We start from the raw sequence: 15,274 nt of genomic DNA, 5'->3' as shown, positions 1-15,274 counted from the left end.
AACCTCATTCAAAGTCTGAACTCTATATGGAAAAAGAGGAACAAATAGCTGAATATTTACATTGAACAGCCAAATCTGATTCCACTGGCATCATTCTAAGTCGACTGCAGCCCAGTAGTTTGTACTGCTTGTCAATGACTTTCACAACCCGTGATCGTTTTCCGACATGGCATCAGCAGATATTGGTGATTCGATGCAGACCACAGTATTCATTGTCAACACTGGAAATTTCATAATCGCAACCATCCATCGTAACAAACACATTACAACTAGGTTTGCAAATTGTAAGCATTGTTTAATCAATTATTGGTCAAATTAACGATCAGTCAATTAAAAAGTTTCTTCTCATTTTTTTTTATCTTTTAATTTATTCTTTTATTCTGTCCCAATCATGTTTAAATCCCATTATTAGTACTATTATTTCTGTTTACTGCTAATATTCTTTGAACTGTATTAACTCTTGTTGGTATGGGTTGTTGTTGTTATTTTCATTTTGTAATTGTTTCTCTCATTTAATTCAATTTTAAATTTTGCCTTGCCTTAGTTCAGCATCAATGTTAAGCTCTTATAAACATGTTGCCTCTGCAAGAAATCCCTCTTGCTTTTGCTTTGCCTTGTTTGTCAAAGCAATTTGTAAACTGTTTTTAAAAGTTGCTATTTAAATACATGTATTATAATTATTCTTTATTATTAATATTAAATGTAATTTAAAAAAAAAACAACTTTGCTATACCACACTCTACCAAATGTGTTTTTGCGATTGATTGATTGATTGATTCAATTTCACAAGTTTGACTAAATCTTTAACAAATGATTATTCCACCATCGATTAGTTGTTATCGTCAAAGTTCCTCATCAAAGAAGTGTAAACATGTGTCATTTAAAGCGTTTGAACAAACAGCTCATGCAGTCATTTATGTGGAGGACAGTCTCTCGAGTGTGTTCTCCCTGTATGTGTGTCTGTTTCGATAACCACGTAGAGACGACTGTGTTTTCTTGCCTTTAACAGAATTTTGGAGGTGGTGGTTCAAACTCTCATCTCACTTCACTGATGTTGCATGAAGTGCATTCTCTGACACAGTGAAGATGACTTCAAATTCACAGCTGTTCATATTTGATCTTTCGGGGCAACGGCCTCCTCGAAAAGAAGAAGAGGTGATTTGGTGACCAGGCAGACGACACTTTAAATCCCCGCAGGCAGAATAATCTATGGGAGTGGTGACTGAGAGGTAATCCGCTCTCCTGAAGTGCTCTTCAGCAAAGCACTTCTCCAAAAAAAAAAAAAAAAGATTCCAGCTGACAGTGGATGACTGCAGTAACATGCAAGTTATGTGAATGTAAGGCAGGTTTCTGCAGCCTGTCTGTCTCTACTGCAGCAGCTTTGGATTACATGCTACACCGTTTTGTAATTTCATGAATCACACAATACTGCATGCTGACTGTAAATCTTTCTGATTTTCCATCACTTGGCTGCTGTAACAATGGGTTTTAGTATTATGGGGTGTCTGTTTTTGTAATAACGATACATTACAGTGGATGAATAGACGGAGGTAATGTAAGTGTGTGTGAAAAAGGGAGAGAGAAAACAGCCGGCAGAGAGACAGAGTGTATCTATGTGTGTCAAAGAGAGAGAGACAGAGACAGAGAGGGAGGAAGACAGAGAGACAGACAGAAAGCGCCTCTCCATCTCTTGAGCCTTAGGTAGCGTTGTGTTTGCCAATCTGTGCATGTTTGTGTGTGTGTATGTGTGTCTGCACGTGTGAGCTGAAATATGGCAACAGTGCCATCTAGTGCACATATTCTTTTTTTTTTTTTTTTTTTAAGTTACGTCCACTGTGTCTGACAGTGGAGACGCACAAACTGGATCACAAATGATAAATATCATGAGCCACATTCAAACCTCAGCTTTCTGTGGAACAGAGTGTCTGTTTCATTTCCCAGATTTTGTCTTTCTTTGGGTAACTTCAAAAGACAAAACATTCAGTTTGGTGTGCTATGCAGATGAATCTGCAGATACTTGGAACCTGCTTAAGATGGGTAATCCATCACAGCGACATTTAATCTGCCTTATTTTTTATCAAACTTACATTATCGTCGCATGGTGCTGCAGCTGAGAGCAGAGACTGTTTATCAACCGTCCTTCATGGTGCGTTCAAGGATGCTCAGACGTGTGACACTTCCTAGTCGGCTGCCTGACAGCATCCTTTTTAATTCTATACTGATGAATTTCTTCTCTGTTGGATATTCAACAGCCATAATATGCTTTCATAATATCCAAGGGCTCATATATGTTCATGTAAATGTTGTAACATACTGTCATTTGTTTACCTTTAATTTGTTCTCTTGGGACTTTCATACATATTGCTGTCTCAAACCTAATGGTGCTCTTATGTACCATCACTTGTCAGGAGACTCTGGGGATCCGGCTGTCAGGTATTGTGTCAACAAAGCCCACTCAGAGCCCCAGATGTTACTTGAGGAGGAGAGGTGAGATGAGAGAGGCATGCAAAGAGCTGAATGAAAGGAGGGAGGATGAAAATAAGAGAAAGAATGAGATGAGCTATGTTAGTAATCAGTAAATTAATTGATAATTTTCTAAATCTACTGATAATTTGCTCTATAAAATAGCAGATAGTGAAAATTACCCATTAAAATGCCCATGAGACGGCACAAGTTAAAAGGATAGTTTGGGATTTTTGAAGTGGGGCTGTAAGAGATGCTTATGTATAGTTGGTGTTGACATACAGTAGCTGGCCGTCGGTGCGTTCACCGTTTGCAGAAACTGACGGGAAAACCCTGCCTACCTAAAAAAATACAATATCAGTTGAGGTGGGCGGTGTATTGAGAGTGTTTTCAATATGACGTTTCATTTCAGTCCGATCACGCAACGGACAAACAAAATGAAAATTGACATAATATTTTGATTATAAATGTTTTGTAGCCAACCTCAGATTCGGGAAATGTTCTGCTGTTTGGCAAATGTTGTCATCTTCTGACAATAAATAACAGTTTGAACTGCTATTAACCACATGATTTCTTCAACTTTTACTGAGGAGGAAAAATCAGTCTACAAACTTTTTTTAGTCGATCATTATTGATATCAGCCAATACGAAAATCATTATTATTATTATTATTATTATTATTAACATTTTAGCTATATCGCCCTATATACAATGCCAAAAACAGGTTACAAGTGTGGATGATAAAGATAGTGAGACCGGTTCTGAACAGGCTTGTACAGTGTCCAATCTGAGATAGTTGGTAGGAGAGTTCAATGGTGCATGGTTAATACAGATTGTTCATGATTATGTCTGTGATAGAACTCTGGTCTTAATCTTATGTAACTAAAATCTTTTCAGATAGAGGTCCCTGAAGGGAAATCTTATCAAATGGGGGTCTGTGACCTTATGTGTTTCAATTTATTGGTCCTCGGCACAAAAAAGGTCGTGAAGCACTGGATTAAGCTATTTAAAAGACTGCACAGACGCACAGGACTGCACAGAAATCCCACTTTCATGACATATAATAGGCCACCAGGTCTGATTGTGCACAGAGAGGTTATGAATATTTAACTAGATTGGTTAAAGCATGCTGTGTATATCTATACAAACCAAGCCAGTTGACAGAAAACATCATTTTTCTCAGTAAATGAGCACTTTCAGAGGTTTACTGTGACTCTCAGTCAGCTGGGAGCTGCCCAGTGTAGTCATGCTCTTTTAGCCGCTGAGCAACTGGAGCACTTGAAGGTCAAGTGCCTGGCCCACAGGCACTTCAGTAGCAGTTGGGAGGGCAGTGTCGCTCAGTCACATCCTCCACAAGCAAGTCCAAAGGTCTAACCACTGTGGATTTAGTTGCGCATAACGCTACTAAAGCCAAGGTACCACGTCAAACACTGGGGTCATACTTTATTTTCATAAGCCAATTGTCATTTTTACCCATCTAACAAGTAACTATGGTGTGACAGTTAAAAACCAATTGGGTTAAAGTAGTCAGTGTGTTTCGCTTTTATGTAGTGACCTTGTCAGACGATATATTGTCCCAAAAATAATTGTGATAAACGGTATTATTGCCATTTTGAGACCATTTACCACTCATCTAATGATAATATAACAGCATAAAATGCAAGTACAATTGACTTTGGTACACAGCATGTAAACACAACGGGCAATTTCACGGTCAGCATAATGGTCAAGGTCATGTCCATATACCACACGATAAGTCCATAATGTAATTATCATAACAGGTATCAATGTTTGATATTAAACTAAGGGATGAGGAAAACATTAAAAGTGACTGACTGCTGCCCATCAACAGTGAACCATGCGAGTAAATTGTTATAGTCTTGTCAGACAGCAGACCATTAAATATCAGCTGCAGAGTTAAAAATCAAGATGTTTGGATTTAGTTTGCAGACATCCTAAAAATGTGTCTGGGGGGGGGATCTAGGAGCAATGTGTGCATATTAGTGTGTATCCTGTTGCGTGTGTGTGCGTGCGTGTGTGAGAGAGTAGCTCAGCTCAGCCTCTTCGTGGAGATCTATTTCAATGCCTTCACTTACAAAAAAAAGTAATGTTTCAGGCGCTGCAGTCATTGGAGTTTTTGAAATATCAACTTATAAATATGCTGATAGCTTTTCCTCTTCAGAATGGATTTAAATCTTCTGCTCTGTGTGTGTGTGTGTGTGTGTGTGTGTGTGTGTGTGTGTGTGTGTGTGTGTGTCAGATGAGGAGAGGGTCATCAGCAGTTCTTATGTTTGCCATCCTCCTCCCAGAAGACACACATACACACACACACACACACACACACACACACACACACACACACACACACACACATATAAACACACTTTGTCTACGTGGCCTTTTCCCTTCACAACACTGGTTGCCGACAGCAACGTGCCCTGAGCTGATAAACTTTATCAACCGACACACACCTGTGCTTGCGCACAACCGCACACACACCACTCAGACAAACATGCGGACAGATCCACAGAGGAACTCTTCTTGCTTCGCTCTCTCGACAAGGTAGACACCTGCTCCGGCTGTGTGTGCGTATATGCAGGTGTGTGTTTAGGTGCGTTAGTGTGGAAACCATATAAATGATGTTAAAGGGCCCTGGGTGACAACAATAAACTCCTGGCTTGAGTACACGACACACGTCATTGCACACTCGCAAGCACAAAATCACAAACACTTAAGAAACACACAACAACATGAACACAAACGCACACATATAAATACAAACGAACACACACGAAGCAAACTCGAATAACATTTAACATTTACACGCCTCTTTAGAGCTCTGCTTTTCCACCGTGAATATGAATGCGTGTGACTGTCGGTCTCACTATGTGTGTGTGTGTGTGTGTGTGTGTGTGTGTGTGTGTGTGTGCGTGCACGTGTGTGTGTGTGTGTGTGTGTGTGTGTGTGTGTGTGTGTGTGTGTGTGTGTGTGTGTGTGTGTGTGTGTGTGTGTGTGTGTGTGTGTGTGTGTGTGTGTGCGTGCGTGCGTGCGCGTGTGTGTGTGTGTGTGTGTGTGTGTGTGTGTCAATGCATGTGTGCACTATGCAGTGGTGGTCAGAATTAGGGCTGGGTGAAGGGAGGTTGTTGATTTAAATCTAAAAAAAGGTTCACATGTTGATAGGCCCAAACTAAGGTCAAGGTCAAAGTAATCTTTATTTTCCCCGTGGTGCAATTTACTGTACAGCCAGCAGTGCTCACACAACAATCTCACAGAAAAAACAGCAATAAATAAATAAGAAAGATTCAGTGGTATCAACATACCACAAAAACAGAAGATACAAGTCTGCATGATTCAACCATAAGGAATGCAATGATCTTATAACGAGCTTATTCGGGTTATGAGCATATTCGATATATGGTGTTGACATGAGCAGTTGCCTTATTCATATTCCTTACATACATGAAAATATAAGGTGAACAATTACTGCAAAATTCTGTTAATAAAGTACAGTCTTGATAGTCTCTGTTTGCAAGATTTACAGTTAATCAGAGCAGGTAATGCAAGACAGAAAGCTACGAAAGGTTTAATAAATTGCCACCTCACAAGGTGTTTTCTTATGCATTTCATATAGATCAAAGCGAAAAAAAGAGTTTTATCACTGCATTAGTGAAACAGTGTTCACTCACTGCTGTCTGAACAGGTAGCTATGGATGACTGTCTTTCACTGAAATAAACAGACTGAGTTAAGCTGTAAAACCACAGTGAAATGCAACATGTTATTTATATACATGTTGTCCGGATCTATAGCCAAACTCTGCTGTGATCGCAGTGTGTTTGGTGCTGAAGATCCATCTGTCAGTCTACCGCTGCGTGATGCACGCAGCAGGAAGTGTGCACACGCTGGTTTGGAAATGGCTCACAGTTTGTTTGAGTAAAAAGGAAAAAAAAAAATGAGGAGTGACATATTCTGTTAATATGTCGCAGTAATAAGAAAAAGGGAAAGTGCAGCACAGCAGAAAATGTGTTCCAATATTGAATATGGAACACACATTGATGAATTACAAATTAACGTTAGCTGTATGTGAAAACCGGTCTAAAATGATGTTATCCACCATAAACTCACTTGGAGTTTTTTCCTATTTCAGTCTTGTCAATGAAAAGGCTGTTATATGGTTCAAACTTGGTAAATTAATAAAATAACACTTATTTCTTGTAATTTGGGGGGCAAATTATATGAAAACATCTACTGATTCTCACCAAGTCTTTGTGTCAGTCAGAACGTTGCGATGATGAACGCCAGTCACTCTGCCTTTGTCACTCTGTCAACCTCTCTGTCAGTCACTCTGTCAATGTCAACTAGCTAGCTAGCTCCGCACGGAGGGGAAACCGGCATCAATCAGGCTCTGTCAGCAGCGGAGGCCATTACTTTAGAGGGATTATGATATCGGAGATCGTAGTCTTCTGGGCTAACAGACCGAGAGACAAATAAATGTTGAACTTCTGAAAAGTGCCTCCATTAACGCCTCATCCAGCTCATCTAACTGTGCAAATATTTGCAGTCATAAAGCCTGTTGTTTCTGAATCTAAAGTACTCGCATGCAATGAGAATATCGGGGACCTTGATGGTTTTTATCTACACACACACACAGGCTGAGCTGTGGCCTTCATGAAGGCATTAAGGCAGCATGAGTGTGTATTATGGATTCAAACATAAATGAATTGGAAAATAAAGGAAGAGGTTAAGCACAATGCCATTTATTCAGTGTGGGTGATGTTCATTTTAAATTATGTTACTGTGATGCCAGTTTGCAGTCTGGGAGATTCAAGGAAACGAGAGCTGTGAGCCAAAGAAAATCTTGGTTGACTGAAATTTTACCTTCTCTGAAGCCAATGGTTTGGTCAACGTAAAAAAAAAAATAGAACAAAAAGCACATTATCTCTAGATTATCAGCCTGACACAGCCTGCTGATTGCACTCTACCTGGTAGCTATGTGTCAACGAAAGAGTTTTTTTCCCTGATGCCAGCATTGCAATGGCACTCATGAATGCTGCGTATTTACACTACTACAAACACCAGCATCCTGACAATGTGCTGCACATTTAGCTTCTTTTCTAGTAGCAAAGAGTTAAAAATGTAGGTAAAATCAATATTGCTGGCCACACAGACCTGCGGCCCTTCCATTCTCACTACCTGCTTCAGCTTTCTCTCCATCCAGAGCAAGAGCCACAGCTATAGTGTTGCGAGGTCTTTGCGCTAACTTGTTAAAGGACTAGTAGGGTGGAAATTAACCAGTAGACTCCAGGGACTTAACAGGAGGGACTAAGACTACCTTGTGCTGCATTTTTACTTCCACAGATCTTCCATGTTTAAGTCATGGATATATAAAGAGAACAGGATACAGCATTGGAGCCGGGACTCTGCTGATGCCTATGAAAGACGCTCAGTGGTGCATGAGGTGACAAAAAATAAATAAATAAAAAATATTGCATCCATCACACTTTCTGTTCTTTTTATCCTCTCTTTCTTTCATAGATTTTACTTTAATCCCCCTCCTTTCCCTCTTTTCCTAATTCATTTAATTGTATGTTTGAGGAGGTATAATATTATTGTAAAATAATAAATTGTTGTTTAAAAAAAAAAAAGCAAGCACACAGGAGATTTCCGCCAGTGGAGCAGCTAATATCCGGTTTAGCCCTCCACTGCTACACTTGAATGGGTACAAAATTGATTTAATTGTGCTGCTCTTCTAGACTTTAGGAGGGTGACTGGAACAAATGGATAAAAATCACAATAGTGAAACGAGTCATTTTGAGGGGATCAACACAAAAAAAATCTATCCACTGATGTACAAACATCTCTTTCACAATGTAAATGTATGGGATAAATTCTTTTTGGGCCCTGTGGCATCACATGTCAGACCTGAACGCTGTAATTCCATGTTTGGCCACTAGGGCTGTGCATCTTCACTGGTCTCACGATTCTATAACAATTCAATTCAATCCTACAATGCATCATGATGCATCGCATCTACTATTTTCTATATTAATGCAAATGGCTACTTTATCATCAATAAATGCAGGCAGTCAGATAAATATGAACTCCCCTTTTGATTATTTAAAGATTTCTTTACAAATTAATTTGAAAGGTTCCGATTCCACAAACAAAACCAATACTTCTGAAGTCTAGCTGCCGCTTCTAGCAACCGTCCTGTGCTCTAAGAAAGCACACTGAATGTGCTGAGTGTGGCAAACATCACAAACAAGACTTGAGTCTAAACACAGCAGACAACAGGAGTATTTACAACAGTAAATACGAAAATGACGTCAAACTTTTAAGTAGTTCATATTGCACACTTCTTCATAAAAGAAAATACTTCAATGTTAACACAAACGTTTAAACTAGGGGTAGACTGATATTGTTTTTTCAGGGCTGCTACCTATATTGATCATTAGTAGTTAATGAGACCTATAACAAATATTTGTATAAAAATGAAAATATTTCTGTTGAAATTTAAAATTTTGAATATAACAAACTATAACAAACTTTCAATATGATAAATGGCAAGTTCCCAGTGACTTTTTTTTTATTAAGTACAGTTAAAATTCAAATAAACAATGCATAAATAAAAAATCACCCTGAGGTTTAAAAAAGTAAAACTTCCTCCCATGCTGACATTTTCTTTGCATCTATTGCTGACTGTCTTCCCTGCTGTTGGTTGAGTGTAACACACACTTTCTCATTATTAATTAATTTTATCGGCAATCATTAAAATAAAAACACCAACACAGATTTTCTGCAAAACGCCAAATATGCCTCTATGTAACCCTAACCCCACACTTCCTGCCAATTGTCGAACCGTAGTTCAAACATCAAATTAATGGTTGCTACAAGGAAGTTCTTTTGAACTGTAGAACTTTATTGTCCAGCCGCCGGCGGAAAATCAACAAGAATGTAAGGTGGCTGTAATTGATACTTGCTGTCACTGCATCGATGCAGAATCGTCCACGTGCGCTTTGCGATGCATCTTTGTAACGATCCATTTCAACACCCCTACTGGCCACGATGTAAAACTGGCTTCAAAGCCCGGAGCTGTTCCTGGGGGTTTTGGTCTCAGCTGAATTGCTGCACCCCATGAGAGCTCTGGCACTCCTTGCTGAGCGTTTTAAGGAGAGCGCAAGGCGATTTCTACTGGAAAAACAATGCTATGGTGGACACACAGCCTTATTAAAAATAACGCCAGAAACTGTCGGACAGGGGAAAAAAAATATCAACCAACTAATCGTCCAACCAACCAGAAGGTGTCAGCCCTAATGGAAACACACTCATGCACATATGCATGCATTTAGTAACCTTACTTCCCTCATTCTCAGACACACACACACACACACACACACACACACACACACACACACGACACCCCCCCCCCGCTCTTTATGTCTTTATGTCACAGTACCACAGTGACCCTAACTGGTAGAAAAGTGGTACTGCAGCTCTGGTAGCTGTACAGTGGTGTGTGTATGTGTATGCACGCGCCTGTGTGTGTGTGTGTGTGTGTGTGTGTACTGTTATTGCTAGAGAAGATAAATCTTGTTAATGAAACAGACGGAAAGAAGAGGACTCTAGAGAGGGAAGGGAGGAGCAAGAAGAAGAGAGATGAGGGGAGAAGGGCAAAGAGGGGGGAGGAGGGGCAGACAACAGAGAGCTAAAAGAGAAGGAGAGGAAGAAAAAGAGGTAGTAAAGAAAGAGAATTAAAGAATATGAAGAGGGGAGAGGAAGGTCTGAGGGGAATAGAGTAAGGGGAAAAAAGTTGACTGTCACGTTTTGTGTCATTGCGTCATATATCAGTATTGAGAGAGTGACGCAGAGGAACAGAGGAGGAGGACGAGGACAGCAGGGTAAGAGAACGACGGAGAAAGAGAGACAAGTGAGTGCAGACGCGGGAGAGGAGGAGGAGGATGAGGAAAGAACAACTCAACCTGGAGAAGCCGCATTTCCGTAAGAAAATGTGCGTGTGCTTGCTGAGTTTATAGAGCTGGAGTGTAGCTGGTCATGCATATTAATACCAACAGTGTTAGATATATTTTGGAAGGACACTGAATAACTGTGCAAAGCCTGCAAGACACATCAGGTAAAAGAACTGCGAGGAGCAGACGCGTGGATGTGCTTTTGTGTTTTTTGCATTTAAAGGATGAAAAGGGCCATGAGCAGGCAGAACAGGAAGACACTAGAAAATATAAAAAAGAAGAAAGCATCATCTCCTAGCTCTGTGACGGACAGACCGGGACATAAAAGCAGCCTGGAGTTTGACCCAAAGCATTTCAACTCAGATGGCACAGACATACTTCCTTGACCTCTGTAGAGCTTTCATGACACTCTAATTGACCTCAAAACATATATGCATTAATGTAACTTTAACACAAGCAGCAGGTCCATTACATTTAGTCCTAAAAGAATACAGTAAGGTCAACTTATATGGCACTGTAGTTGTGAGCATACAGTGTAAGAACAAAAACACTGAAGGCTACAGATACGAGTATCAAGCAGAATTGTACGTTATTATGACTGATTCGCAGTGTTAGGTGGGTTGAGGGAAAAAGTGTGAGAAGGCCAAGTCCGTAAACAAAAAAGCAAATGTAGCCCAAATCTCCATTAGGGATGGGAATCACCATAGCACCCTCCCCACCATATTATCACCTATAATATTATCACGATATAAGTTACGATATGTTTTGCAATATGCTGAGTATGAAAACATATACTGTCACTTATTACCTTTTTCAAATGTAAATATACAGGGTTACAACACATTCTCATGAACAAAGTTTCAAGACTTTTACATGACTTTTCTAGGACCCATAATGCATTTAATGCAGCATTTCCCCTAGTCATCATACATGGAGGGAGAGACTGAATGCCGGGGTAAAATGTAACTGATGGTAGAATAAGCACTATCAACAACACATCAACATCAACAACATTTAGAGCTACGTGGTGCTGGCAGCTACAGAATGTATATTTGCAGTTATATATGGAAGTTTTTCCACTGCAGCAATTTCATCACACATGACAAAATGTTACTTTTCCAGGACTTTTCCAAAACTTTTAATGACTTTTTCTAATCCCATGAACTTTCCATGCCTGGATAATGTGATTGTAAAATCTTCCAGGTTTTCCATGACCATGAAAGCCCTAAATTAAGGGGAAAAAATTCAACATCTGTTTTTATCTCTTAAGATAAAGCTTCAGCCTGTTCATCCTTGCTCATTCCTTTTTATTGCAGCAACATGTAACTTGTGAACTAAAAAAGCACTTCATTTTATTATAGTAGTAGGCTACCAACAGTTTGATTTGTATTTGCAACATTAATAATTTAAAAAACCAATACAAATTTTGTCGCAAAACAAGAAGCCCACAGAATATCTCAACAAGGTCCACAACAAAAAGCACCAATGCATGCATCAGACTTACAATAAAATATGACGCAAAAATGGCCCATATGCAACGTTTCTTACCAAATTAACTCTAATTACTCACTGAGAAGCAAAGCAAGAAACGCAACCCAAGCAACCACACCTCTATCACACAATGCAAAGCCCTGAAGGTCCTGAGCATGGTGCAGAGTCTCTGGACCTCACCTCGCCCAGTGACAACAGCAAACGAGCTGCATTGCATTTCACCCATTTCAAGCAATACAATCACATCAATATTGCATAGCAGCGTCTCTCACACAGACAGCCACGGCGGGCCGTTTAGAGAGCCACAGAGCCAGAGGACAATAGACAAGGTGTGTTTGTCTAACCTACCTGAAACTGAAGACAACAGGCACCCTTCATGGTGGAAACCTCTTCCAAATCACGCCATGTGATGTCCTGCTGGACATCAGGTCCTCCACCACACAGGACTCCATCGATACGTCGGTTAAGTGTCAAACTCTTCATGTCCATCAAGTCCTTGCAGTTAGTCCTCTTTTTCATCGGGTTTAGCTTGAGTCCAGCTCGGCCTCCGAAGTTTTTATGCTCACAAGTCCAGAGTCCACCTGCTAAACTCCCAGTAGGCTACCTAGAAAACCCACAAAAGCTACTGTTATTGCTATCCATAAATCTACTAACTCTCAGGTTGTTCCTACAGCTTCTAGTTACCGTTTTTTACCAGCCAATCCATTTTTTTACGGTTAACCAAAACTATAACCACCTGAGCATCCGCACTGGTGACGAGAACTGTGACGTGTTGTAGTGAGTTGCGCCAAGCACGCGCTGCGCGCTCCAAACGCGTCAGCAGCTCCGGAAAATAATGTTTCTTTCTTCATCATTTGCTGTGGTGTCCTCATGGTTGATATGGTTGCTGTAGTATCATGGTGTGGACTAAGACATCCTTTTGAGTTTAAACGATTTTTAGAAAGATATTTTTTAAACTGCAAGGACCTCATTACCAATCAAGAGATGCCAACTTCATCTGGCCTCACTTTGCAGGGGGACATGCAGTGGCGCCCCCAAGGGGACGCCAGGGGGGCATTGCAAAAATAATTTGAGGACAACATTGCTGTTTTTATGAAGCTGTGGCTCACTCGTTTTTTAAAGCTCGAGCAAAGGTAGTGGAATCTTTTGAAACTAGACAACCTAAGGCATCTGTTGTTTACCAATGTTGGCATTGCTTGTTGGAAAGGGGACTAAAAAGCATTCCAAAGTTAGGCTAAATTTAGGAGGGAAAAACTGGCATGGCCATCTCTGGGGGGGGGGGCGGGGGTCCCTTGAACTGGATTGTTTGGCGAGTCAATCTCAGAAGACTGTTCGCTACACTGGCAGTTAAAATGTTTGTACCAAATTAATCAATAAAAAAACAAAAATTAAAAAAAAAGAAAACAATGCAGTGAGTCTCTACAGCTTTTTTGTGTCATCATGACACAAGTTTGACTCACAGCAACAGGGACTTCATGTTACATTCAGGTGCACCTCGTAAATTCTGAAATCTACATTGCTTTGTATCGCAAAGCCTTTGGGAGCCTACTGTGGTGCATTCAAGTGCACCTTGTAACTCAGCAACCTATACGCAAATGGCCAAAAGAGCAGTTTAAAGTTATTATTATCATTGATGATGATGATATGCTAAGATCATAACAATATCCCATTCATCTCTACATGGGCAGATTTTTGAAATTCCATTTAAATATCAAAGTTTTAATAGCACACCCCATAAAATGCTTCTTTCAAAAGGTCCCCAAGTACCTCTGATCATTTTTAAGTCGTTCACAGCATTTTTAAATAAAACTACACTAAAGTCATACCCAATATGCATACATTTTGCGCTGTAAAAATATGCCTGTTTGAAATAAACTAAACTATTAATAGCTACTGATCTATTTTAGGCATAAAGTATGCTTGGTCTGTTTTTTTTTTCATCTAGTCTCCTTGGCTTGTGGATCAAAAACCTCAGACACTGGCTCTGTGTGTACCACGAATCTCCTCGAAAATTGAGAAAGTTCGTTTACAGTAGATGTTTATTCTTTATAATCAATGTACACCTTTACATGAAAGCTTTATATTTGTCTTTTTAGGGAAAAAGGACAACCAGCCTTTTGTAAAGAACAATAAATCACCTAATAAATGCAGATACATAACACAACAGCAGGGTTGCTGTGGAACTCAGGTTGTACCATTATAAGTCTATGCACATCACATAATTGATAAAATTGACTCTAAAATAAAAAATAAAAAAATCTGACAGTATGCAGTTCCTTAACTCTTTATATTGTCATAGTTTTCAACCAGCCTATATAATTCAAAAGCATAATTGAAGTGATGAAATTCAGTTTTGGCTTTTGGTTTTGGCGGACCATCCCAAGATTTTCAGTGGCCCCATCTGGCCACCCCTTTGTATGATTTCTGGGGGCGTGACTGGACAGGAGTACCCATGCAGGGATCATTAGCCAATCAGGAGCAAGCTATAAACTTAGAAGTAGGCTCTTGAGCTGCAGGCTACCTCTATATTCAGACATGATGGTGCTTTGTGTTCTCCCTCTGTGTTGCTGAGACTGTTGTGCTGTACACTTGTGGCTCTGGTATGCCAAAACCTGTGGCTGGTTTGGGATCAATTATGTTTTATATTAATTTTAGTATTTTTATTGTTTGGGTAATGTAAGGTTGCAAACACCCTGAGGTATTTTTTTTTATGATGTAATGGGTTTGCCTTAACTTTTATTGTAGGGTCAGAGGCTGTCAGGTGGTGCAGAGGTATGAAAAGTATCAGTTAAACAAATATATTATCAATGGTTTAATCACATTCAGTTTTTAAAGACTGTTCTCTTGTTTACTGGCAAAGCACTGACTGATGTTTATGATTTCAATGTATTAGTCCTATTTATCTTGCTGTTTTTAGTGTTAATTGTTGGGTTGATTTGATATAGTTTAGGGTTTTAATCCTCCTGTCTCCTTTTGTCTATGGTGCTGTGGCTGGTGGGAGCCTCCAGTCTCAGGTGTGGTTGGGGTGCTGGGAGTTACTGGGAATCACATTTGATGGTGATAATGGTTTGTGATGGGACATTTTGTGAGTGTGGTCTTTTTATTTGAAGCTTTGGTTTGTGTTATGTTTCTCATAGGTAGAGTACTCCCAGTGCTCCAACAGTGGGTGGTTGGCTTTCCAGCTGTGGTACGACTGTCCTCTCTTTTTAGAGTTATGGCACACAACCCACACTAACTGCTGTGGCATCTTTACAATTGTCCCCTGTGACCCAGTTTATTCCAGGTATTTACCATCTTTACGAGTTACATTCACAAAGTTGGACTTGATTTTGAAACACAATACCACTGTTCACCA

The 15,274-nt window shown here is 39.9% G+C and overlaps 1 long non-coding RNA gene across 1 annotated transcript in view; it reads right to left on the bottom strand.

Moving 5' to 3' along the window:
* The window catches only part of LOC148186602 (uncharacterized), a 61,440-nt gene that overhangs the window by 44,028 nt on the left and 2,138 nt on the right, over positions 1-15,274 (bottom strand). Inside the window, exon 2 of the long non-coding RNA XR_015779446.1 lies at positions 12,268-12,523. This is a non-coding gene — a long non-coding RNA (uncharacterized LOC148186602). The remainder of the gene's footprint in view (positions 1-12,267; positions 12,524-15,274) is intronic.

Source organism: Plectropomus leopardus, chromosome 17 (assembly GCF_026936395.1).
Source record: "Plectropomus leopardus strain MGB_pleo_1.0 chromosome 17, ASM2693639v1, whole genome shotgun sequence".
NCBI lineage: Eukaryota > Metazoa > Chordata > Actinopteri > Perciformes > Serranidae > Plectropomus > Plectropomus leopardus.
This window is presented reverse-complemented; position numbering and strand designations above follow the sequence as displayed.